The sequence below is a fragment of the Ambystoma mexicanum genome, chromosome 7q, assembly GCF_040938575.1.
Source record: "Ambystoma mexicanum isolate Mex_15411 chromosome 7q, UKY_AmexF1_1, whole genome shotgun sequence".
Lineage (NCBI taxonomy): Eukaryota > Metazoa > Chordata > Amphibia > Caudata > Ambystomatidae > Ambystoma > Ambystoma mexicanum.
This window is the reverse complement of record NC_090941.1, coordinates 585,905,141-585,930,819: the sequence shown is the minus strand read 5'-3', so window position 1 is coordinate 585,930,819 and position 25,679 is coordinate 585,905,141. Positions and strand designations below refer to the sequence as shown.

Below are 25,679 nucleotides of genomic sequence, written 5' to 3'. Positions count from 1 at the left end.
TGGCTCCGGTGGCGGCCAATCTACGACTGCATGGGATCAACGTCTACCCGTACCTGGACGACTGGGTCATCCGGGCAAGATCAGAGGACATCGCTGTCGACCACATGGTGAGGACCATCCGCCTGCTGATGGAACTGGGGTTCTCGGTGAATTATGCAAAGTCCTGCTTGACTCCCTCACTTGTTTACCGTCTGGGCTTTGATTTAAGGGAGCACATATCGATAACGCATCCAATGGTTATAGCTGATAATGATCAGGATGGAAATTATTGTGTATCAAGGAAATCTTGTCTGGACCAGACGTAGGAATAGTTGAGAAGTCAAAGACAGGAGCTTGACGTACAAGAGAGGGCCCGGGAAGGAATCTCGTTTACAAGAAAAAGAGAGACCATCTGCCCTCTAAGAGTGACTTTTTTCAATGCAAAGGGTCAAGCAGGGAGGTATTGAAGATCTGGATGCCTCAAAAGTGCTTTTTGAAAAACGAGTATTGGGGATGGTTTGCTGGGACACTTGCTGTCCCAATAATTAAGGAAAGGAAGCCAAAAGGAATGTTGTAGCGGGCTCCTGTTATAACTGAGGCTTCGCACATCTGTTTAATGATGCACTGGCAGTGGACTGCTGTGATATCTTGTTCTTGCAGGAAACCTGGCTTCTTACTACTCTGATTTGTGATGACTTCTGTGCCAACTTAAATGCAACCTCTAAAGGGGATAGGAGTAGACCATATTCAGTCTTATTAAAACTAGTGAAAAACAGCCACGGATTTACTGTTTTCACAAATAAGAAATCCTAACGCCTTTGTTCAAATATTGGTATTGAATATTGATCCAGGCTCAGCACAGCAAAGACATGTGGGGGTGATATTTAACTTGTATTGAAACCCTAGGATGATAGACACAGCTGATTTCGTGAACTGTGTAATAGACCTAATAGATGTGTACTATATCCAACTAGAAGACCACTTTTCATTGTATGTGGAGCTCTAAATATGAAATGTTTGGATGAGAACGGTAGACCTTTAGTTTCCCCTCAAGGCCTGCCGATACAAGACAGGGCGGAGCTATGACTGCATGAAATGAAAGAGAGATATGGACATGTTGAATGGTCAAACTAAGGGAGATTAACCGGGGAAGCCTACTTGGTCAAAAAAGAAAAAAAAGCTAATTTCCGGACTACTTTTTTGTTTCAGGTAATCTGCTTTCTTTAATAGAAATGTTTTTAGTTGTTCCAATAAGGCATAGTGATCATTCTCTTTTGAAGATGACATGGCAAAAGGAGGAACGAAAACATGTAGATACAGGTGGTGATAACCTTCTGGTTTCTCAAGGAAGAAAGCGATTGTTTATCAAACCTTATGATGCAGCTAATCTCCTGAATAAATACAAGAGGACCTAGAGCAACATAAATTGGGCTTGGGTTATGTATTTTGTGACTTTGAAGAAGTCAATAAGGGACATAGGAACCTGAATTCCGTCCTAAACATACTTATAAGCTGAGTTTAGTTGAAGAAAGGAAATAGTTACGTGCTGATATTAGGATAACTACCAAAGCGGTGTTGAGAGGACCGGATAAAGAAAAGAAAACCGCACTATAAAAACTGCCGGTTTCATTTAATATCCAGAGGTCCCAATTTGAGGCTGAAATAACGCTAAAGTCAATTTGTAAAAAAGAATACTGGCCACATTTGAGAGTTAGGTAATAAAAATGGAACCCACAAACCACACTAATTGCTAATGTAGTATCAGAAGATTGTCGGACTCTTAAAATTGAAACCTTGTTTGTCTCAATCTCCTCCGTTAGGATAGAAATGGATTATTTGCCCAGCGTTGCATGGACCTTTTCTTCTGAAAAGGAGAATATTGAGTGCCTGGTTTTAAAACAGCTCTTTTCGAGCCCCGGGCCTGGAAGGTCTTACTAATGGGATGCTTAGGGAAGCCCCGGCCTTGGGCTGATTTATATTTTTACTGTTTACCCAGGTGATGAGGGCGAGAGCTATAACTGACTCGTGGAAATCAGCAGTAATAGTACCTATATTCATAAAGGGTGATAGAGAAGACCCAAAAAATTATCGCACTATTGCTCTTTCGGATATTTTTGGGAAAACTCTTTGCCTCTGTGATCTTGCAACATCTGCTTAAATGGACAGCCTTGGCAGGCCGATTTGATCCCCGGCAGTCAGGATTTGTCAAGAGAGTGGGAACAAATCTAAATTTGTTTCTGTTGAATGTTACAAATACGATCTGTCAGAACTGGTAATGGCCTTTATAGATTTTGAACAAGCTTTTGACAGTGTCATCAGTGATACATTATGGAGTAAATTGGCCTCCTGGAATTGCCCTACTGATTTTTTAATTACAATTAAGTCATTTCATTCATCCACTGCGATGCAGGTTGGATCAAATGCGGCAGGCCTCCTATAAAAAAATCAGTACATATAGGGATATAAAACAGGTATGCACCCTAGCTCCCACTTTATTCAACTTATATTTAGCTGACATGCATAGTAGTTTGGATAATGTTAATGCTTACACTCTGACAATAAAGGGAATGGTACTACCCTGGATGCTCTATGCTGACAATTTGGTCCTTATTGAACAAACCTCCATAGGCTTGCAGTGTAGATTAAAGGCACTACAAGGATGCATGGAAAAAAATAGGATAAATGTAAAAAAATAATGATTTTGAGTTCACTAAGGGGTAAAAAGAAATGTTCCTTTTAAATGAACCGTAGGACAAGAAAGGCTGAAGTCTGTGACTTCAATGGTGTACCTAGGGGCCTGTAGAAACGGTAGTATAAATGATAATCCGCGGGCACTGGATTTAAGCTCTTAAGCGAAAAGTCTTGCAGCCCAAGACCGGGTGCTGTATGCAAGATACATCACAATTCTCCCAGTTTTAATCTTTTACAAACAAAAGGTAGTCCCGATTCTAACTTACAGAGAAAAAGCCGGTCTGACCCTCCCTTGGCAAATTTAGGAGAAATTAGAGGGTGCTTATGAAGGAAGGTTCTTTGTCTCCCAAGGGGGTTACCAATCTCAGCCATTAGATATGAGCTAAGTTTATTACCACTTTATTCAATGGTTCTTTGGAGGACGCTTTCCCTGTTTTGAAAATGTGTTATAGTAGACACTTCCCCTCCTTTTGAAATATTAAACATTTCGCAAAACAAGGAACTAAAATGGCTATTGAAGATCTGGAAGTCAAAATGCATGAACTGTTTGACTGACTTGGGAACTACATTAGATATTTAGACAACAAATACAGAAGCAGTGAAAGCAAAATGATGGCATAAGTACTGGATTGACACCCAAGATAGAAGACCGCAATATATGCTATCTTTAAATTGTACTAATGGAGTATTGCACCTAAATATTCCCAAGCCTGTACCAGAGAAATCAATTCATGCTCTTGCTTTTGAATTTGTATCCTATAAAGTAGGTGTTGGCAAAGCGCGTGTATGCTGACAAGCATGACTCTACCTGTAGGTTCTGCTTGAAGTTGGGTACAATTGAAATGATGAAACCTATTCGTGTATGTTGTACAGGACTGACTGGTATGAGAATGTGATATCGAGGCAGATATTTTACTGATGTGGAGACACTGATGGTAGAGGAATGGTGGAATTTCCTGCTAGGGGGGGGGTCCTCTAATGCTAAATCCCTTGCTTATATTGAGGCATTAAATAGCAATTTTCTGTACAAAACATTGTATATCCTAGGAAATATTGTAGCTGAAAAGTTTATCCTGTATCCACTACGGCCCTCATCATGCACACTGGCTTACCATGTTTTCACTAGTTGCCCTATTCAGTTCTATTTTTTCTTTAGTTTCTACATCCACAATTGTGTCACCCCTAAAGAAACTTTGGACTACTATTTGTCCTGGAAATGCACTGCCAAAATTGTCTGCTTCCTATTTTGCATCCATTATAGTCAACCGTATCTCAGCTTTTGTTAATAAATATTTGTCAGATGAAATGAATCCTGATTCCTTTAAACATTGATGCATTTCCCCATTGTTAAAGAAGGCATGCTTTGACTCTTCCTTGTCAAGCAGTTATTGCCCAGTTTCTGGTCTTCATTGGCTGTCAAAAATCCTGGATCAAGTATACCCTGTTCAATTGCAACAGTCCTTAGAGCATTCTTCTACGCTTCATAAATATCAATATGGATTTCACCTCAACCGTGGTATGGAGACAGGCGTGCTTATGTTAAGAGGTGATATAATAGCTGCCACAGATGATCACCCAACCCTGTTGATCATCGTGGATTTATCGGCAGCTTTTGACACAGCTGACTTTGAAATACTTTTATGTAGACTAGCTCATTTTATAGGTGTCTCTCGGCAAATGCTATAAAATGGTCTTGATCTTTTTTAACATCTGTGTTTTGGATCGTGAAGCTGGGCACATTACGGGCCTGCCGAAGGCTGCAGATAACTGTGGTGTTGCATAAGGCTCCCAGCTTTCCCCATTTGTTTTTAATATCTGTATTTGCCCTTTATTTACCATCTTTAAGAAGGTTGTGCTGAAATTCCATTCTTATGCGGATGACATGCATCACTATTGAATGCCTCAGCCATGTCCAATTAAACCCTCCCCAGCAAAACCCACACTAAGAACAAAATTTGATGGCAAACCGAATAAAGTGTCTTGGAAAAATCTGTTTTAGGTAGTATTAGTACCCAGATTTGTAAACCAATTAAATCTGCTTTTTACAAGCTTTGTCTGCTGAAGATCCTGCCATATATGGGCAATAATGACTAGCTTAGACTTGTCAGCACTTTCATTAACTTCAAGTTGGATTACTCTAATTCGCTATATTTTGGAAGTCCTGAATTTCACCTTGCTCAGTTGCAGAAGATCCAAAATGCTGTAACCAGACTGATCTTTAGTCTCTCTCGCTTTGATCATGTAAAATCTCCTCACCAATTCCTCCACTGGTTACCAATTTGAAACTGAAATGTCTTTAAGGTGCTCTGCCTTGTTTACAAATGTCTGCATAACTTGGCACCCACCTATCTATAATGTAAGATTCAGTGGTACCCCCAGTCCTCACTCTACATTCAACTAATAAGGAGCACATCTCTCACCCTAAATCCAACTTAGTTTTGTGGGGACTGATGATTTGTGGTGGAAGGTCCCCCCCACCTTTGGAATTCACTTCACCTTTCATTGCGTTTGGAGAACAACTATAAATACCTCAAAACATTTTTATTCTGCTTATCTCTCTTGCTAATCATTGTTGCAATACCTTGATGCAATTAAGTCTGCCTGTGGTGCAGTATTAATCCATTTAGACATTCAGCATTACTCGTCCTGACGAAGTTGTGCACTAAATCCTTTGCTAAATCCGAAAGTATGTGCACAGGAGTTAATCCTCATAGAAGTAGGTAATTCCTTACCCTCTGCCTTTAAAAAAAAAGGACTCTTCCAATTCTCCTGAGAGGAGGAGCAAGAGGAACAAGACCCCTCCTTGAATTCATTAATATTTATTTGGTTTATAATTTGTACCTGTATATAATAGTTATTGGGATTTATACCACTACCATTCAAATGGTCCTCGGGCAGATCTGAAATGGGAGGGGAGAGGGATAGGTCAGCAAAACTATTTTGCATTTTTCCCCTTTCCCCACTGTTATATTGATGCATGCAGACCAAAAGTACCCCAAACTCTACATTTAGGTTCAGTTTCTAGGGATCCTGTTTCTAAAGCATACATGCATTTCTGTCCTTGCATGCTCAGGACGCATTAACTGGGACTGCAATAGGTGGGGTGATTGCAGCGATATAGCATTGTGTTGCTCATTGTCTGTTGAGAGTGTTATTCAATTACCTTGTGCAAATGGCTTGAATATAATAAATGTAATAGATATATATATATATATATATATATATATATATATATATATATATATTACTAATGTATCTAAATAAAAAACTATATTTGGAGAGTTCTGCAAAAAACATGAATGTACATGTTCTACATCGAACATTGCTTTATGTACATACATATGTACATCTAAACATACATTAAGTGTTATACACATAATATGCTTACAGTAATACTTTCTCTGCAACTTTGCACAGCCCCACTACTGTCCAGATTCAGCCTGGGCATAGTGGCGTTCACAAAAGGAAATGAGGGGTATGCAGTAGTACAGGGATGAGTAGTGGTTTCTAAGCTCCTAATAAGCCCAATAATACTACTAAATCTGCTGTGATCTTAATCATGAAGGTGAAAGAGGCATAACATGAATGGTACACTGTGTGTCTTCAAGGTAGCATGGTTCATGGGCAGGCTATACTTTTCAAGAAGAATGTGAGCTAGCAAAGAAATCTCCAAACAGCAATAGTACTGTGATACAAAATAAAGGAAATGTCTGTTCAATGTTTTATAAATACTGTTAATAAAACAAAATGTGCATACGCACTAATAAAAACACTACTAACCCACCCCTGTAAAGGAAGACGATAAATATGCAGGTTTTGGAATAGAAGGGGGCACTCCTCCTGTCTGAAGACTGGGGTAGACAGACAATGGTCTCTCCAGCAATTTTGAAGTTCAAAGTATACGTCGCTTAGAAAGGTAGAGTGGGGTCTTAAATATCACTAGGGCTCAAAACCAAGCCGCCCGGGGGCGGAACCTCTACAGATACCTTTTATTCTTGTTCTTTGTGGTCTACTGCGTCAACCAGGAGTCTGGGAGAATTCTGGAGTGGCAATTCAATGTCTGGGTAGTGAGTGGGTCAACTGGCTATAGTTCAACAAACTGCAATGGCACTTGGCACAAAGAAGCTTGGGCCAGATAGGAAATGTCTAGCTTAGGTTAGTGTTGTATTATTATTTTATATAAGTGAAGGTTGGTGTGTGCTCTCTCCGGAATGGAAGCCTGGAATGTTATGTTTCGAATGAGTGTGGGGTTCCTGGAGCTTGGCTGGAGGGTGATCAGCAATTGGTGTGTGAGAGTGGTGGATGTGGAGGGAGCGCCGGGCCGTCATGAATAAAGATACTCAAATCGATTGATGTCTCACCTGGACTTTGAGTTACAACAGGTTAGCGATGAGGACAGGCTGGCATTGCAAAGCAAGGACCCAGTCACGAAATGTGAGCTGCAGCTGCGGAGGAGATTTTGGGTTTCCTCTGTGCAGATACACTGGCTATTGGGTTTGTAAATGTGACCCGAATGCCCACGAGTAGTAATTAAAGCAACAGCAACACGATAAGGTAAAGTTTTAAAGAATCAATGTTTCGGAGAATCGCGCCTTCGCGTTAATCATATGTACGAGCCGGATTGTGAATTCATCAGAGGAAAGGACCCAAAGTGTCGGAAAATGTGACGCCATTTTGGAAATTGTAAGTGAGTCAGGTGGTAATCCTCACTAGTCAAGTTGAATCAAGCTCCTCCTCGTCGCAAAACACCAACAAAAAAAAATATATTTCCAGTAAAGGCATCTTCAGATAAGATAAGATGAAATTCCTTCTCTACAAGAGTGCAAGCGAAAGAAATATAATATAGGAGTATACTAAGAAGAAAATGCAAGGAATAACCGTGCATCCACCAGCAAGTTTTCTGCTGAACCCACGACAACCAATCGGGGTGTTGCCGGAATGGAGAGAATACTGGAAAAATTATTTAAAAACAGTGGAGCAGGATAGTTGGTCACCACAGAAGAAAAAGCTGTTGCTGTTACATGCTTTGGGCTTAGAAGTGCAAAGAAAGTACAGGGAATTAGCCCGAATTGTCAGTTGATGAAGCAGGTGACGTGGACGTGTACGAAAAGGCTTTGAGACAGCTGGACAAATATTATGCCCCGGAGATGAATGTGGCTATAAATAGGTTCAACTTTTATACCAGAATACAAAGAAAAGAGTCAATTGAAGAATCCATGTCAGTCTTGAGAAAATTAGCCCTGACGATTTTGGTACTGCCATCACTTTGGACAAATTAATCAGAGATCAGATAATTATTCACACCAAAGACTCATTGATTCAGGACAGGCTCTGGATGGTGGGCAATCCCTCATTACCAGAGCCCATTGCCATAGCTAAGAGAGTAGAACATACTCAATTATGCTCCAAAGAGATGGAGAATAAGAAGTTGTGACGAGTCAAGCTCAGTGTGCTACACAGAGCATCATCAGGCCAGTGCAGGAATTGGGAGAGCAAGCTTCCATAAGTGTGGTCCGAAGCAAAGGAGACCAGAAGAAAATAGATGAGTCAAGCAGGAGGAATTATAGACCTAGAGAACAGGATCACAAAGATGGGGAAAAGCAATATAAGGAAACCTTGGTTCAGGAATGAGACAAAAACATTTTCTCCACAAAACAGAGACAAAGACAAATGCTTTAAGTGTGGCAGATATGGACATTATGCTAATTCAAGGGATTATCCTGCAATAAACCAGTGCAGGTATAAGAAAATAGTATAAATGATACAAGAGGATGAAGATTCGGACGAAGAGAGGGTGGTAGTTGTTTGTGAACTGCCCAGAAGGGAACTGAAATGCCCATGATGCGAAATAATAGTGGAGAATTGGAAACTCTCAGTTACGGTGGACAGCTGTTCACCATACACCATAATAACACACAAAAACTGGGAAAAGCTTGTGTATGGGGGACTTAAAGCAAGAGTGTCCTCACCAGACATAAAACATCCTTGCTGGTTTGAAGGATTGAAAATTCATATTCAAGGATGGTTTAGAAGCACCGTACAGTTTAAAGATCGTCGAGCTGAGGTGAAGACATATGTGGCAAAAAAGGGAGTGAATGTGCTTGGTTGGAGAGATGAGAATAAGACTAGACCCATGTGAGAATGAACCGGTACTATTTGTGAAGAGTAGAGAAAAGGCCGTAGTTAAAGACATGAAGGAAGATCATGGTGGTGTTTTTCAAGAGCGTTTGGGTTTATTGAAAAATGTTGCTCACAGAATAGTAATGAAGCAAGGAGCAAGACCTGTTTCACACAACAAAGCCGGACCATTACCTTTTGCTTTGGTAGATAAAGTCGACCAAGAATTGAATAGACTTGAAGTAGAGGATGTGAATGAAAGAAAAAAAAAATAGAATCTTCCCAACGGGTGAGCCCTATTGTTGTTGCAGTGAAGAAAAATGGCAATATTAAGAATTTGCGTAGATTTAAGAGATGTGAACAAGAACATAGTAGTAGATGTGTATCCATTTTGCGATTATTTCAGAAATGCTAAATTGTATTGAGGGGGCGGATACATTTACTACTTTAGATTTATCCTGTACGTATCATCAAATTAGCCTGACAGAAGATTGTAGATATTTCACTGCATTCATCGTGCCATTTGGTCTGTATCGATACAAAAGGATGCCATTTGGCTTAGCGGCTGCTGTGTTTCAGAGGGTCATGGCCCAAGTACTAAAGTGGCTCAAAGAAACTTTGGTTTATCAAGATGATATCATTATTTTTGGAAAGGGGGCATGCGAAAATCATGAAAGGTTAGAGGATGTTTTTGTCCAGACTGAGTGAAAAGGGTTTGAAAGTAGAGCAGAGCAAATGCAAATTTAAAAAGATGGAAGTTGAATATTTGGGTCATGTTTCCAGTGGAAAGGAGTATAAGCTGAAATGGGAAGCTATGAGGGCCATCAAAGAGTCACCTGACCCTAAGTGCAAAGAGGATCTCATCTCGTGTTTGTCTTTCCGAGCATTACAATAAATTTGTGCAAAATGTTGCCAGCATGACTGAGCAATTGAGAAGATTACTTAAAAAATATGTTCTGTTTGTGTGGGATAATGAGTGTGAGAAGTCTGTGAAGTGCATTAGGAAGAGAATTTGCGAATCATTGGAGTTGGGTGGATTTTATGCGTTTGGTAGGCAAACCAAAGTGACTGTGGATGCAAGTGGTGTTGGATTAGGGGCAGTACATTCGTAGAAGACAGAGTGGAGATGAGAAGGTGATCTGTCATGCGTCTGGGCAATAACAGAAATTGAAAGCAAATACTCAGTGATTGAGAGAGAAATGTTGGCCTATGTTTGGGCAGTGAATTATTTTAGGAAGTATCTTTGGGGAAGCACATTTGTTGCATGTACTGATCACAAACCTTTGATAGAGATTTTGTCAGTGTGTGGCATGTGTAGAGCATCCCCTAGGATAGCTAGGTTGAGCCTAAAGCTTCAGGATTACCACTTTGAAGTGAGGTATATTCCTGGTAAGAAAAATCAGGTAGCAGATTGTCTGTTAAATTTGCCGTGGAACATAGAGGAGATGGAGCAAGGTGAAGATGTGGAAGGAGTAGCTGCAGTGATGGAGGTCACGTCGAAAGACGAATGGTTGGAAGAAATCAAGAAGGGTGAAATATTGGGTAAGGTCATCAATTATACCAGAAATTGGTGGCCTAATAAAAGGCTGGTTGACGAGAGTTGTCTCCAATTCTGGGAGATAAGGGATGAGTGTTCGTTAGAGGATGGTTTGTTGCTAAGAGGAGATAAGCTGATACCGCCTCAGAGTTTACATGAAAGTTTAGTAGAGAATGCTCATATAGGACATCCAGGCGCTTCAGGCACTAAGAGAAATGTTTGTTCCAAGTATTGGTAGCCTGGGGTTGACATCATGGTGGAAAGATTTTTGAGGTGTTGTTGGCCCTGACAGAATTGTGATGAGAGTTGCAAAGTTTTAAAAACTGCACCCATAAAAATGTATAAGCCTGAACAGTCGTGGGAATATGTTGGCATTGATTTTGTGGGCCCGTATGACAATATAGCTTATGCGGGGATGTCCCTGATTGTTATGGTGGATTATTGCTTGAGGTGGATGGAGATCAAGTTGGTGTAACGCTCACCTGGTTCCCACGGGGGCGCTGGTCTAGTCTGGATTGCTGTGGCTTCTTCTAGCGTGATGCGCAGGACCCGGAACACCGATTGGACAGGACCTCCAAATCGTGCTTGCCTGGCCCGTAGGAATATCCTTCTGCAGATGAGAAAGGGGATTAACACTCTGCAGAATAGTGTGCTAGCCTCCCCATTTCCCCCTCCCCCCTTCATTCCTCTCCAACTTCCTCCAAACCCCGGTTTAAGCTCACCTTATGTTTTGGAAGGATGAACTGTCCATCCTGCTTCTGGTGCAGGGGCGCGTGTTCGTCCAGTTACTTCACTGGTTTTCAGAATGGCGCTGGCAAAATCCACTTGACTTTCCTGAGCGATGCGCCGTAAGTATGAAAGTTCAAAGTTCAAGTGAGGCCCCCTTTATGTTGTCTTTCTAACCTGTGATCTTGTCATGATGCCTACCTCCAAGGAGCCAGGTCCGACCCAGCAACCCCAGAGGCAGGCATCATTTCCCCCAGGGGAGTGCCAGCGGGCCCAAGCTGGGGCCCTTTGGACGCAGTCCTGGCGCCTTAGGCGCCAGGCTCATGTTGGACCCCTGTCCTGGCGCCTTAGGCGCCAGGCTCATAAAGCTAGACATGTCTTCAAGTGTTTTAATGTGCACTTACCTGATGCAGACCATGCTGCTACATCCAGGCCCTCTTGAGGCCTGAATGGAACTACTTTACCTGTGGGACTACTTTCCACCCGGGTGTGGTCGGGGAAGGATACATACCTGATCGGTGGAAGGATACACACTTGAACTTCTTCCAAAGCTATTTAAACCACACCCGATCAGCAACTCACGCTTCGCGTTGTTCTGCTCCTCGCAGCTGGACGCTCACCGTGTCAGCTCCTGCATTTGGACCTCAGCCACGCCTGTCAGTATCCTGGGTCACCTGCAAAGGGAGACAAAAGACCTTACCTGCTAATCAGCACCACGGAGACATCACACCGACGATCCTGAAAAGGAAGACATCATTTTTAAAAGCATTTCGCTACGATCGCTGCAGCGCTGCATTTCTCTCACCTATCCTGGACGCCTCCATCTTCAGCAGCAATCATCCGGATCCACAGCCACTTCCCAGAGCCTAGAGAGAAAAAGACAAGAACAAGGTGAGAGAAGGAAAGGAATTGGAAAAGCTCAGTTTCCTTCTAAGACTTACCTGTTGGGTCATTCCCATTTCATTTCGGGTCTTGCCGCTTCCAGGCATTTTCCGGACCCCGGCCCCTATGGGGAAGAAAGACAAAGACATTGAATGAGCGAATGCAAAGACATTACCCGAGCGCTCATCCAGAACTTACCTGTCATTTACTGGAACTGCACGTTTCACTTCGGGTCGGTGCCATATCTCCGGCATTCCGAACCCTGGCCCCTAAGGGGAAAAAGACATAAGCATTAGCGCTTGCTGCAACAAGACAATGAACATTATTTTTAAGCTTGGACTTTTGAACTTGCAGCAGAACTTTTACAGCGCCTTACCTGAATAGTCAAGCTTACCTGAACTCCCATCAAGCCTCAATCCAGTGAAGTAACTGGGTTTCAACGCGCCCCTGCATCAGAAGCAGGATGGAGAGCTCATTCTTCCTGACCCTAAGGTGAGACTTCACGGGGAATCGTGGCAGGGTATCGTGGAGGGTTGGAAGAGAGTGGGAGGCTTGAGCATAACTCAGTCAGTAGGTAATACTCCCTTTTCACGCACAGGGGAATATTCCTGCGAGCCAGAGAAGCCAGAGTAGAGGGGCCCTTCCTGTCCATCTTCAGAGTCCTGCGCTTCACCATTGAAGAAGCATCAGCACTCGAAGCCAGACCTGCGCCTCCGTGGGAATCAGGTGAGCGTTACAGATCTGTCCTTTATTTCAGGTGCAGAATGAAGGCGATGCGTCGAGGGGTTAAACTGCCGAGGTGAGTAGTGATGAGGGCGATCCCTCTAAATGTCCTTATTCCCCAGAAATGTCTCTTGTCCTTTCCCCATAGGGGCCGGGGTACGGTACCTGCCAACGGGGCGGCGCCGACCCGAAATGTGGAAGAAAAGCCGGTAAGTATTATGGCTGTTAAGCAGGCTTTCCTTCTGTGTTCCTTCTGCTCACCTTTTGTTTCTTCCTCTCTCCCCTAGGTGCAGAGATGTGGCGTCCGATGCTGACAGCTGCGAAGGAGCCGGGAGATATCTCGAGGACAGGTGAGTGAAGCGTGGCGCTGCAGCGAGCAACGCGATGCTTTTAAATGGAAGTCTTTCTTCAGGGATGCTGGCGAGAAGATTCCGGATGCAGGTAAGAAGTTTGAAATAGTCCTTGGTTTTCACCTTTCTCTTCTCTTCCTTCCTTGCAGGTCTTCCAGGTTCGAGGCGGGCGTGGCTGGAGTCCAGGAGCAGGAGCAGACACGGTGAGCGTTGATCTGCAGGAAGCAGAACAACGCGAAGCATGAGCTGCTGTCTGGGCGTGGCTTAAATAGCCTCCAAAGAAGTCCCAGGTATGTATCCTTCCCCAACTAGGTATGTATCCTTCCCTGGCCACGCCCGAGTGAAAAAATAGTCCCTATGAAAAAATAGTCCCTTTCAGGTCTCAGGGAGGCCTGAAGCGTGCAGCATGGTCTGCATCAGGTAAGTGCACAAATCACCTCCCTTTATGAGCCTGGCGCCTATGGCGCCAGGACTGATGTCCAACATGAGCCTGGCGCCAAAGGCGCCAGGACTGAGTCCAAAGAGCCCCTATAAGGGGCCGCTGGGCTTTTACCCGAGGGCATGATGCCTGCTTCCGGGGGTGCTGGGTCTGGCCTGGTGCTCCGGGGGTAGGCATCATGACAGCACTCCCCCCCCCCCCCCCCCAAGGCCCCTCCCAAGGTCGTTCCTTCTGGAGGTTTCGGTTTGTTTGGGAAATTCCGATGGAACCTTTTTACCAGCCGAGGTGCATGTATGTGATCACTGGGTTCCCAAGACCTTTCCTGAGGCCCGTACCCTTTCCAATCAATTAGATAGAAAAGTTTTGATTTTGAGATCTTAGAATCCAAAATGATCTTCACCTCGAATTCAGGCTCCCCATCTATCTGAATCGGTTCTGGTGGCTTTGTTAATCTGGTTCCTGGGTGCACTGGTTTCAAAAGTGACACATGAAAAACGGGGTGAATCCGCATGTTAGCTGGTAGATCGAGCTTGACTGCCACTGGGTTGATTATAGCTTTGATCGAGTAAGGGCCTAAATACCTTGGATTAAAAGTTTGAGGCCCCTTGAGTGATAGGTGTTTGGTAGCCAACCATACTTGATCCCCTATTTGGTATGGAGACACTTCTCTTCGATGCAGATCCGCATTCTTTTTGTATTTCCCTTTCGCATGTTGCAAATGTGCAGTTGCATCCTTGAAGGCTTGAGTAATCGTAGAATGCAAATGGTCCACTGCGGGCATTTCAAGGCTCCGAGGTGAGTCCAAGTCTGAAGTACGAGGGTGATGTCCATATAGGGTATAAAAGGGGCTCTGACCAGTTCCAGAGTGTATCGCGTTATTGTATGCATATTCTGCCACCCATAAAATGTCCTTCCAATTACCCTCCGATTGGTGCAACATACATCGTATATATTGTTCAAGGGTCTGGTTCGTTCTCTCCGTCTGACCATCGGTCTGTGGGTGGTGGCTGGTCGAGAGTCTTACGTCGATTTGTGCCAGTTGACAACACTTTTTCCAAAAATGAGAAATAAACTGGCTTCCCCGATCGGAGACTAGTATAGACGGGAATCCATACAAACGGATGATATTTTCGAGGAATTATTTGGCAAGAACAAAGGCTGAAGGTAATCCTTTCAACGGAATAAAGTGGGCCATTTTGGAAAATAAATCCTCCACGACCAGATTAGTATTGTAACCATTACAATAGGGCAGGTCCGTGATAAAACCTAGTGACAGGGTGTGCCAAGGTGCTGATGGAATGTCTAAGGGCTGAAGAAGACCGGCGGGTCTTGTCTTTTGACCTTTGTTTTGGGCACAAACTCCACAGGACATCACAAAAGATTTAATATCCTTTCGCCAGGAAGGCCACCAGAATTGTCGTTTAACCTTTTCCTCTGTTTTGGCAATGCCAGGATGTCCTTCCATCAGGGTATCATGATGACGGGAAATAACCAGTTCTTGCAATTCCTTTTCTGGCAAAAATAAGCGTCCTTGGAAGTAAGGTAAGCCATCCTTGACTGAAAAGTTAGACCCCCTTTTGATCCAATCCTGCAAGGCTGAAGAGTCCAGGAATTGTTTCACTCGTGCTTGAATGTCTTCAAGGGTTTGTAAAGTGGTTATCCCCAAAATTCTTTGTTCGGGAATTATCGGTACAGGTTCTGAGTTTGTGTCTATTTCGTCCATTCCAATTCGGGATAGAGCGCCCGCCTTACCATTCTTATAGCCGGGGCGGTAGGTGATTACAAAATCGAACTCAGCAAAGAACAAAGCCCATCGGAGCTGTCGAGACGATTGAGCCTTGGCAGTTTTTAAATATTGTAAATTTCGGTGATCACGGTGATGGTATGCCGGGCGCCGAGGAGATAATGCCGCCAAGCCTTGAAGGCGGACTTAATGGCTAATAGTTCCTTATCGGTGATCGCATAATTTATCTCCGGCGGCGAGAACTTTCTGGACCAAAATGCTACGGGGTGCAGTTGGTTGGTTTCAGGGTCTCTCTGAGACAGGACAGCTCCCATGGCTAAGCTGGACGCGTCGGTTTCGACTATATATGGGAGATCGGGACGCGGGTGCTTCAAAATAGGTGCGGACGTGAACTTAGCTTTCAACTCCTGAAAGGCCTGTTCGGCTTCCTCGGTCCATTCAAAACGTTTATTTTTTCGCAAGAGTGCAGTGATGGGTTGCACCACACGTGAAAACTCTGGGCTAAACCTGCGATAAAAGTTGGCAAAAACAAGCATGCTTTGGACACCTTTCACCGAACTAGGTGATGGCCATTTGAGGATGGCATCCACTTTCCGTGAATCCATTCGGACCCCTTTAGGTGTCAGGATGAATCCGAGAAACTCAACCTCGGTGGTATGGAAAACACATTTTTCCAGCTTGGCAAACAGTTTGTGCTGGCGCAGTTTCTCTAGGACGGCCCTGACATGCTTTCTGTGATCAGATTCCGAAGAGGAGTACACAAGAATGTCATCGATATACACGACAACACAGACATCGATGAGTTCCCGAAGGACATCGTTCATGAAGAATTGGAAGGCTGCAGGCGCGTTGCACAACCCGAAAGGCATCACCTGGTATTCGAATAGTCCATATTTTGTACGGAAGGCCGTTTTCCATTCGTCGCCTTCTTTTACTCGTACCAGATGATAAGCCCCCCCCGGAGATCTAACTTGGTGTATACGCAAGCGTCCTTCACCTGGTCAAGGAGTTCAGGGATCAGAGGCAGAGGGTAACGATTTTTAACAGTTATCTGGTTCAATGCGCGGTAATCGATACAAGTTCTAAGGTCGCCTTCTTTTTTAGGCACGAAGTACAAAGCTGAGGATGCCGGGGACTTTGACGGGCGAATGAAACCATTGGCGAGGTATTGATCTAAATATTGTCTCAAATGCAGATTCTCTGGTTCAGTAAGGGCATAAATCCTGCCACAAGGGGGTTGTGCACTGGGCACCAGATCAATTTGGCAATCGTAAGATCTGTGGGGAGGTAACGTGTTGGCCTGTTCTTTTGGAAGACGTCCTGAAAGTCTTGGTACTCTGGAGGTAGTTGCACGGGGACAGAGGTTACTGATGCTAGATTAATCTTTGGATTTTCTGGGTAGCAGGTTTGTGCACAATCCGGGAAGGTTATTCTCTTCGCTCGCCAATCAATTCGAGGATTATGTGTCTCTAACCAAGGAATTCCTAGAATAAGCTGAAACTGTGGAGCCTTGATTACATCAAACACAACTGCCTCCCGATGGCCATCCGGACCTACAAGTGTCGCCTCAGCTGTGGAATGTGTTACCGGTCCAGAGGCAATTTCGGTTCCATCTAATGTGGTGATGACATCTTTGTTGGTTTTAGGACGCAGAGGGAGGTTTATCCTAGAGACCAATTCTCGATCCACATAGTTTCCTATAGCCCCGCTATCGATGTATGCCTTTATAGCATGCAACCGTTTAGGCTTTTCCAGATCTACGAAGACCATTGGCACAATGAAATGCGAGGTCTGAGAGTTAGTTTTCAAGCTCGGCAAGCGGACCCCTACGCTTGCCGGGCGTGGTCGTTTCCCGATACAGAGTTTCCATGGATTTTATCAGCGGCTCCTACCACCTTCTTGGGCGGCTTAACCGGGCAATCTCGTAGAAAGTGTCCAGAGGACCCACAATAAAGGCATAATTGCATCTGTCGTCTTCTTTCCCGTTCTTTTTGAGTTAGGGGTCCTTTAACACCTCCGATTTGCATAGGCTCCGAGACATCAGCCCCCTTGTGGTTAGTGTGGGTCTTAGCCAACACCCGGGTTTCAAACTTGGACCGATCTGCTTTTCTGTTTTGCAGCCTGTGATCCAATTGGACCACTAAGTCTATATATTCAGTGCATTCTTGGGGCGGATTTACAACTTGTGCCAGGACATCTTTAAGTTCTCCGCGTAGACCTCGATAGAATAACGTGATTCTTTTATCCTCTGGCCAACCAGTTTCCACAATTAGTCTATTGAAGGTTGCAATGTAGGATAGAAGGTCTTCATTGCCCTGTCGCAGAGATAGAAGTTTGTCATCCAGAGCCTGTCCCTGGGAGTGTTGAGCAAATAACCTTAACATGCTTGTTTGAAATCCTTGAAAATCACGAAGAATCGGGTCATCTTGAGTTACCAGTGGGACTGACCAATTGGCAGCACAGCCGCTGAGATATGACAACACAAAGGCTACCTTGGTCTGATCATTAGGGAAGGCCCCAGGTCTGCATAGGAAGTGCAAACGACACTGATTCATGAATACGGCGAATCGTTTGGGGTCCCCAGCAAAGCGTTCAGGTGGGGCCAGCGGCATGTTTCCAGGTAGATTAATCTGCACCGGGTTACTGGAAACCACAGGAGCGGGGTTCCCCCAGGAACCGGGTAAAGGAGTTTGTCCAGCTTGACCTTGCAAAAGCTGTCTAGCCAGGTCATCAGCTATATCCTTTATTACAATCACTTCCCTCCTGAGGGCACTAGTCTCTTGATGAGCGGCGTGTACTTCGGCCCGTAATTCCCCCAGTAATTGGGCCAATTGGTCAGTTTCGGAAGTTTCCATAGCGCCTGGGTGGGAATTTGTAGGAAGTCTTCGCGTTCTGTAACGCTCACCTGGTTCCCACGGGGGGCGCTGGTCTAGTCTGGATTGCTGTGGCCTCTTCTAGCGTGATGCACAGGACCCGGAACACCGATTGGACAGGACCTCCAAATCGTGCTTGCCTGGCCCGTAGGAATATCCTTCTGCAGATGAGAAAGGGGATTAACACTCTGCAGAATAGTGTGCTAGCCTTCCCCTTTCCCCCTTCCCCCTTTGTTGCTCTCCAACTTCCTCCAAACCGCAGTTTAAGCTCACCTTATGTTTTGGAAGGATGAACTCTCCATCCTGCTTCTGGTGCAGGGGCGCGTGTTCGTCCAGTTACTTCACTGGTTTTCAGAATGGCGCTGGCAAAATCCACTTGACTTTCCTGAGCGATGCGCCGTAAGTATGAAAGTTCAAAGTTCAAGTGAGGCCCCCTTTATGTTGTCTTTCTAACCTGTGATCTGTCCTTTATTTCAGGTGCAGAATGAAGGCGATGCGTCGAGGGGTTAAACTGCCGAGGTGAGTAGTGATGAGGGCGATCCCTCTAAATGTCCTTATCATTCCCCAGAAATGTCTCTTGTCCTTTCCCCATAGGGGCCGGGGTACGGTACCTGCCAATGGGGCGGCGCCGACCCGAAATGTGGAAGAAAAGCCGGTAAGTATTATGGCTGTTAATCAGGCTTTCCTTCTGTGTTCCTTCTGCTCACCTTTTGTTTCTTCCTCTCTCCCCTAGGTGCAGAGATGTGGCGTCCGATGCTGACAGCCGCGATGGAGCCGGGAGATGTCTCGGGGACAGGTGAGTGAAGCGTGGCGCTGCAGCGAGCAACGCAATGCTTTTAAATGGAAGTCTTTCTTCACGGATGCTGGCGAGAAGATTCCGGATGCAGGTAAGAAGTTTGAAATAGTCCTTGGTTTTCACCTTTCTCTTCTCTTCCTTCCTTGCAGGTCTTCCAGGTTCGAGGCGGGCGTGGCTGGAGTCCAGGAGCAGGAGCAGACACGGTGAGCGTTAAGCTGCAGGAATCAGAACAACGCGAAGCATGAGCTGCTGTCTGGGCGTGGCTTAAATAGCCTCCAAAGAAGTCCCAGGTATGTATCCTTCCCCAACTAGGTATGTATCCTTCCCTGGCCACGCCCGAGTGAAAAAATAGTCCCTATGAAAAAATAGTCCCTTTCAGGTCTCAGGGAGGCCTGAAGCGTGCAGCATGGTCTGCATCAGGTAAGTGCACAAAACACCTCCCTTTATGAGCCTGGCGCCTATGGCGCCAGGACTGATGTCCAACATGAGCCTGGCACCAAAGGCACCAGGACTGATTCCAAAGAGCCCCTATAAGGGGCCGCTGGGCTTTTACCCAAGGGCATGATGCCTGCTTCCGGGGGTGCTGGGCCTGGCCTGGTGCTCCGGGGGTAGGCATCATGACAGTTGGTAGGCAAGTTTGACGCTCATGAAGTCATCCGTTTTATGTAGCAGGTGTTCAGAAGGTAGGGATTTCCCAACGTTATCATCAGTGACAACGGTGTACAGTTCAGGAGCAGAGAGATGAGCAAGTTTGCCAGACAAGGAGGAATTGAATGGAGATTTTCAGCCAATTGCCATACCCAAACCAATGGTTTGGTGGAAAGATGTAATAGGGTAATTGTGGAGACTGTAGAACAAGCTTTAAGTATCAATATGCCAGTTGAGAAAGCGCTTCAGGAGAAATTGTGGATTAGTAGGGTTTCAGTCAGGAGTGACACTGGTAAATCTCTAATTGAGTTGAAGAGAGGCAGAGAGCCTTACACACTGTTGAATCCAGTGTGGATTAATTGTAGGAGGGTGAAGGTTGATGCGAATCACAAGGAGAGTATTGGGATGAAAATAGTTCCTGCTGATTTTGTAAGAATAAAGAAGGGGAGAATGGTGAGGAAAGGAGAGGCTAAATACTCCAAGCCTATGAGAGTCAAAGAAGTATTTAAGTATGCATTCATGGTTCAGGATGGTTCTGTTTGAAATTTGGATCGCATAAGCAAGTGGAAATGGCAGCGGGACAAACCCAGGTTTGAGGAGAGGAAGAGGTTTGGTCTTGAAGAAAGGAAGAGGAATGCCATTGAGTTGTTCGAAGAGGAGATCGGAAGGCGAGGAGGGTGGAGGAGCGGAGAACAAGAGAGAGTGTTTGCACAGATGGATGTAGATGGCGTGAGCAGAGTTACAGATTTGTCTTGGAGTAGGATTAGAAAGTGTCCAGCGTGGTCAAAGGATTGTCATGGACTAACACTGGTCATGCACAACTGTTGGGAGTACCCTATTTGTTGAAATTTGTGCTAAGGAATATTTCATTTTTTACATTGTTTTGTTTTATGGTTCTCAGTAATTTTGTTGTACGTAGTTTGTTGTTCTAAAGGGGGGGGTTGTGTTGTATTCTTATCTTGTATAAATGAAGGTCGGCGTCGGCTCTATCCGGAATGAAGCCTGGAATGTTAGGTTTAGAATGAGTGTGGGGTTCGTGGCTGGAAGGCTGGAGGGTGATCGGCAGTTGGTGTGTGAGAGTGGTGGATGCGGAGGGAGCGCCGGGCCGTCATGAATACAGATACTCTAATCGATTGATTTCTCACCTGGACTTTGTTACAACCAGTAGCTCACACTCTGTTCAAACAGGAACCAAAGCTGTTGCTTGGTTTTTGGGTTGCTGGGGGAACCCTGTGAATAGTCTCCACAGATAAAGCCAGTCCTCCTTCTGCCCCTCCCAGCCAGGATGTTTGCCAGGAGCACTTTCATGGCTACCGCCTCCAGTGATCGGATCCTAGTTAACAGTGTTAAGGCCCAGGAAGGCCTTGTCCAAACAGTTCACCCCAAAAGGTCCACTAGGATGGGAATGGGGAGGATCTTGCTCCCTACTTGAGTCTTTGTCTTCATCTCTAGTACAGATGACTTTGGGTACACTGTACCCCAGTCAATTTCCAGGTGAATCCTTCCTTTCATGGTCGAAGATAATAACTTGTGTTTTATATAGCGCTTTAATCAGGACATATTTATCTACATTACTATTATGACCCAATCGAAATTGGTACTCATTTATCGACCTGGGAAGGATGAAAGGCTGATTAAGCTAAGGGGGAGAGGGAGGTCAGCCCCTTATATCATTTTCCACAGCAGATTGATTAATTCAAGCCTGCTATACATTCTATAACGCACTCTTTGAAGCACTGATTTCCATGTAACCCTCTGTTGATATTTGTTGTCGTCCTGGAAAGGTGACAGACTGTCACAAAGGGGAGTATCTAGGGCGAGATGAGAATGGTTTGTTTAGGCTGAAACCCAGCTCCAGACAGCTGATACAGTTAGTTTAATATGTTACTAGAAACCATGTTGACAATAAAATAACACCAAAGGGATTGACCTTTATAATTGTATATTCCCATAGATACCAAGCCAGATATGGTTTATATTTTGTTTATTAATCTGCTTCCAGGTCTTTGCGGTACACAATTTCGATCAGGGTTGCTCATGTCTAAAGGGCACCCCTGGCTGCTGGAGCTTTGGTTTATAGCAGGCTGCTTGCAGAAACCCAAATATGACTTTGTAATTGCAATGTTGGCAACACTTCTGTATGTGTCGGTATACAGTCTCAAAAGAGCTACATGTTCTCACTATACTATGTAGCATGCAACATTATGAAAGGGAAGTCTACTTGGCAGATTTCACATTCTGATGTAGAATTACCAGCATCATTGTGCATTAAAATAAAAAAGGACATGCTAGTGTGCCCAGATGGCCTTCTGTCACGGAGGCATCCCATGAAGAACAGCTGCAGCCATATACATAGCATTGCTAACGTGTGGGCTAGGCAATGGGAAGTGTGCAAGATTGTAAGGCTGAAATAGGTAACGGTTATCCACCCCATTGTGATAAATTAACCTGAATAAAGATAATGGAGGAATTGTAGGTGACAAATGTTGTGTTACACATGGAATGGAGGTAAATTGTGTTCACATCTCTTGAGGAATGTATCCTTTTTAGTCTTGGCTATTAACAGGTGACATTGTGATTGTAGTCTGATTCACTTAGATTTTTCCAAGCTGAAGGTGCATTTGTTGCTCTGCCATGACTTAGGTTTCAAAGATATTCCTACGAGGCCTGGCAATGGGACTCCTTGGTGTAGGAAAGAGTGCTGTGTAGCATAAAAGAGCATGCAGGGACAATTATGTGATTGGCGAATGCTGAACAGTGCGGTATTGGAGCACTTTCTGATGTTTGTTAATCTGCTTAGAATCACATGCTGTGCATAGGTCCGACATCCAGTGGTCACTGCAGAGTATTGCATTTTGTTTTTCGTAGTCGAAAAGGGGACGTCGACAAGGCGTGTCTGTAACACTATCCCTATAGTGACGTGCGTTGTACCCACAATCCCTCACGCGTCGAGGTCCCTCAGATTGTTTTTTTCCGCCCAGCTACTGGTCGCCTTTATGCGGAGCTCCTCGAGAGACATTGCCAAATAGTTTCTTCGACCTTTGGTCGTTTGTTATTAATATCAATAACGTAGATCCCTCCCTCGACGCAGAGCCGTTTCTCCGCCGAGCAAGATCTTCGACGGAAGGACGAGAGGAGGAGATCCTTCGGCGCTGCTGAACAGGTGGCCTGGCCTCGCCGGCCATACACAGTAGGGAGAGTGGGGCTTTGTGGTCTTTCTTCTTTTCTTTAAGAATGCCTTTCTCTTTCCCCTCCCTCTCTTTCGAGGTCATAGTCACACTTATTAACCTCAGCTATGGAGAAGACGCCATTTAGGTTTTGCCCGCTTTGCAAGGGTAAATATACCTGGAAGGATAAGCACAAACGGTGCAACCGTTGCTTACCCCTCGATCACCAGGAGGACGGCTGTGCGGCCTGTAAATTACTAAAGCCCAAAACTCTAAAGGACCGCAGGGTCAAAAGGTGGGCGGCCTACGCCATGTCTAGGCCTGACTCCTCGCCCGCTGCCGAGTGTGACGAGGACAGTGACTACACGGCCCCCGTAACGGAGGCTGTAGACTTCTCAAAGGAGCGGTCACGCTCCTCGTTGTCCGTCCCTGGCCCCGACAAGCCCGGCTCATGCCCAGTTTATGGGGATGAACAACCCCGGCGACAAGGACGCACACAGAAAAACACCAAAGCACATACACCCAGGCACACATTCGTCGAAGACGAAGACAGCCATAGCGCCAATGGGGACGCCGGGCCCACCGACGTCTTCCACCGACCGTAAGGGTTGTCAGCCCTTCCCGCCACCGCTTCCGCGACAGGCGACTGGGCACTCTAAAAATAAGGGCGCTAACACCAAAATTTCCGGCGACGCGCATCGCAAGAGCGCTCACGTTGCCAACAAGGACTCGACGAGCAAAGGCTCGACGTTTCATAGCGCGACGGCGACCGATCCCTCGGAAGAGAGTATGATCGCCGAAAGCCTCGCGCGCATAGCATCTAAGGACGGCCAAAGACGTACGGCGAGTGCAACGCCGAAAACCGCGCACAAGGCCAAAGATGCGCCGGAAAACGGATCAGGCCTGTTCCCGACGCCGACAGAAGGCCCTAGCCAGCAAGAAGGATACTCAGAAGGCGAAGGCTCTCTTTCTTCGACGTTATGGGACAGAACCAGACTATTACAGGAGGAAGGAACCCCCTTTTCTTTCCCAGACCGTCCTGGACGACCTCAGTGGACCTTTGAAAGGTTCCAGACCTGTATGGACAAACTAGATAGGTTCATGTCTGTCCCAGAAGACAGGGCACCCAAGAGACCAAGGGAGGCGCCCCTGGAGAGTCCAAGGGCTAAATACCAGAAGTTTTATAGCCCCATACAGGAGGACATAGACTCTTACAATCCCACTGAGGAAGACACCTTCCAAGAGGAAGATGAGTTCACCTATGTTGAGGACCAACAAGAAGAGGAAGGTTTTCACGAGGAAACTAACCTATGTGAGGAAGGATTCCAGGAAGACACAGGCGAGAGCGACCCAAATCCCTGGCAGTCACCGGCTAGGTCGACTGACACAGGCAGTAGCAGTATAGACATCAGGTCTACTGAAACTACACCAGTCAGGAACCCTTCGCCTGTCGATGATCAACCCACCTTCAATGCACTGCTGAAGAAGGCAGCAGCACATTTCGAGATCGAAACTGGGGAGGTCACCCCAGACACCGATTTTGTGGAGAGGATTATCAAAGAAAACCCCCCCACTAGCCAGGTTATACCCATCCTCGCCACAGATAAGAGACGTATTACACCTTCTCTTTCCACTCCGGCATTGGTGAGAGGGGTCAATCCAAGGATTGAGAAACTGTTCTCTCCCTCTCAATCAGACCCATTATATATTAAGGGTCACTTAATCCCGGACTCCCTGGTTGTGACCAACACCAGGAAAGGGCAGGAGTCCCACTATCTACTAGCGAGGCACCCCCAGACAAAGAGGGGAAGAAGCTGTATGCCCTAGCCAAGAGAATCACCACCTCTGCAGCATTCTCTACCAGAATCGCCAATAATAATACCCTATTGGCAAGCTACACCGATGCTCAATGGGCTAAGCTCAGACAGGACATCGAAGAAGCTCCCGAACCCCTAAGGACTCGTTTACAGGCTACAGTTAACGAGGGCTCTCTGGTCAATCAAAGCTTCGTCAAGAATACCCTCGATGCAGCAGAGACGGCTGGCCGCACTTTGGTACAAGGAATTTTACTGAAGCGTCACGTCTGGCTTCACAATTCCGGATTTAAGGCGGAAACACAAGCGTCCCTTATTAATAAACCCATAGAGGAGTCCAACCTCTTTGGGAGAGCAGTGGATGACGCGCTGGAGAACGCAAAGAAAGAATTTGATACAATAAAGACCTTAGACCAAATTTCAAAACCCCCTAACAGGCGGGGATTTGGTAGTAAGCACTTTTTTCGTGGGCAACACCAGCAACAAAACCAACAACAACAGTACTCTGCCAGCAACTACCAGAGTAATAGCGGCCAGTACAATCAGAGGGATCAACGTCGTGGCAAGAGAAGAGGCCGGGGTTCCACCCCCAGAGGCTCCCAAGCCAACAACACCACCAAGTGACGCGAAGGTTCGCGTCCCCTCCCATGCAACGCCGGTCGGGGGCCAGTTAACATCCTTTCTTCCAGCATGGGAGGGTATAACATCAGACCGCTGGGTACTTTCCACCGTAGCCCGCGGCTACTGTATAGAGTTCAACAGTTCCCCAACATACAGACCTCCGAGGGGACGCCGCATGACACCAGAACACCTCGCCATCCTTCTCCAAGAAGTGGACCACCTGCTGGAAAAAGGAGCCATAGAGGTCGTGCCTCTATCTCAGGTAATGGAAGGTATTTATTCAGTGTACTTCCTTGTACCCAAAAAGGATCTAACCATGCGCCCTGAATTAGATCTGCGCCCAGCGAACAAGTTTGTCAAACCCCAAAAGTTTCGTATGGTGACCTTACAGGAAGTGATCCCACTGCTATCACAGGGAGATTACATGACAACACTGGACATGAAAGATGCATACTTTCATATTTTAATGTTGCCAGCGCACAGAAAATACCTCAGGTTCATGATAGAGGGCAAACACTACCAGTTCAGAGTGCTACCCTTCGGCATAGCATCTGCACCAAGGGTATTCACGA

The 25,679-nt window shown here is 45.6% G+C and overlaps 1 protein-coding gene across 1 annotated transcript in view; it reads left to right on the top strand.

Moving 5' to 3' along the window:
• Window positions 1-25,679, top strand: part of UFM1 (ubiquitin fold modifier 1) — a 258,171-nt gene that overhangs the window by 188,388 nt on the left and 44,104 nt on the right. The gene's annotated exons all lie outside the window — the stretch shown is intronic.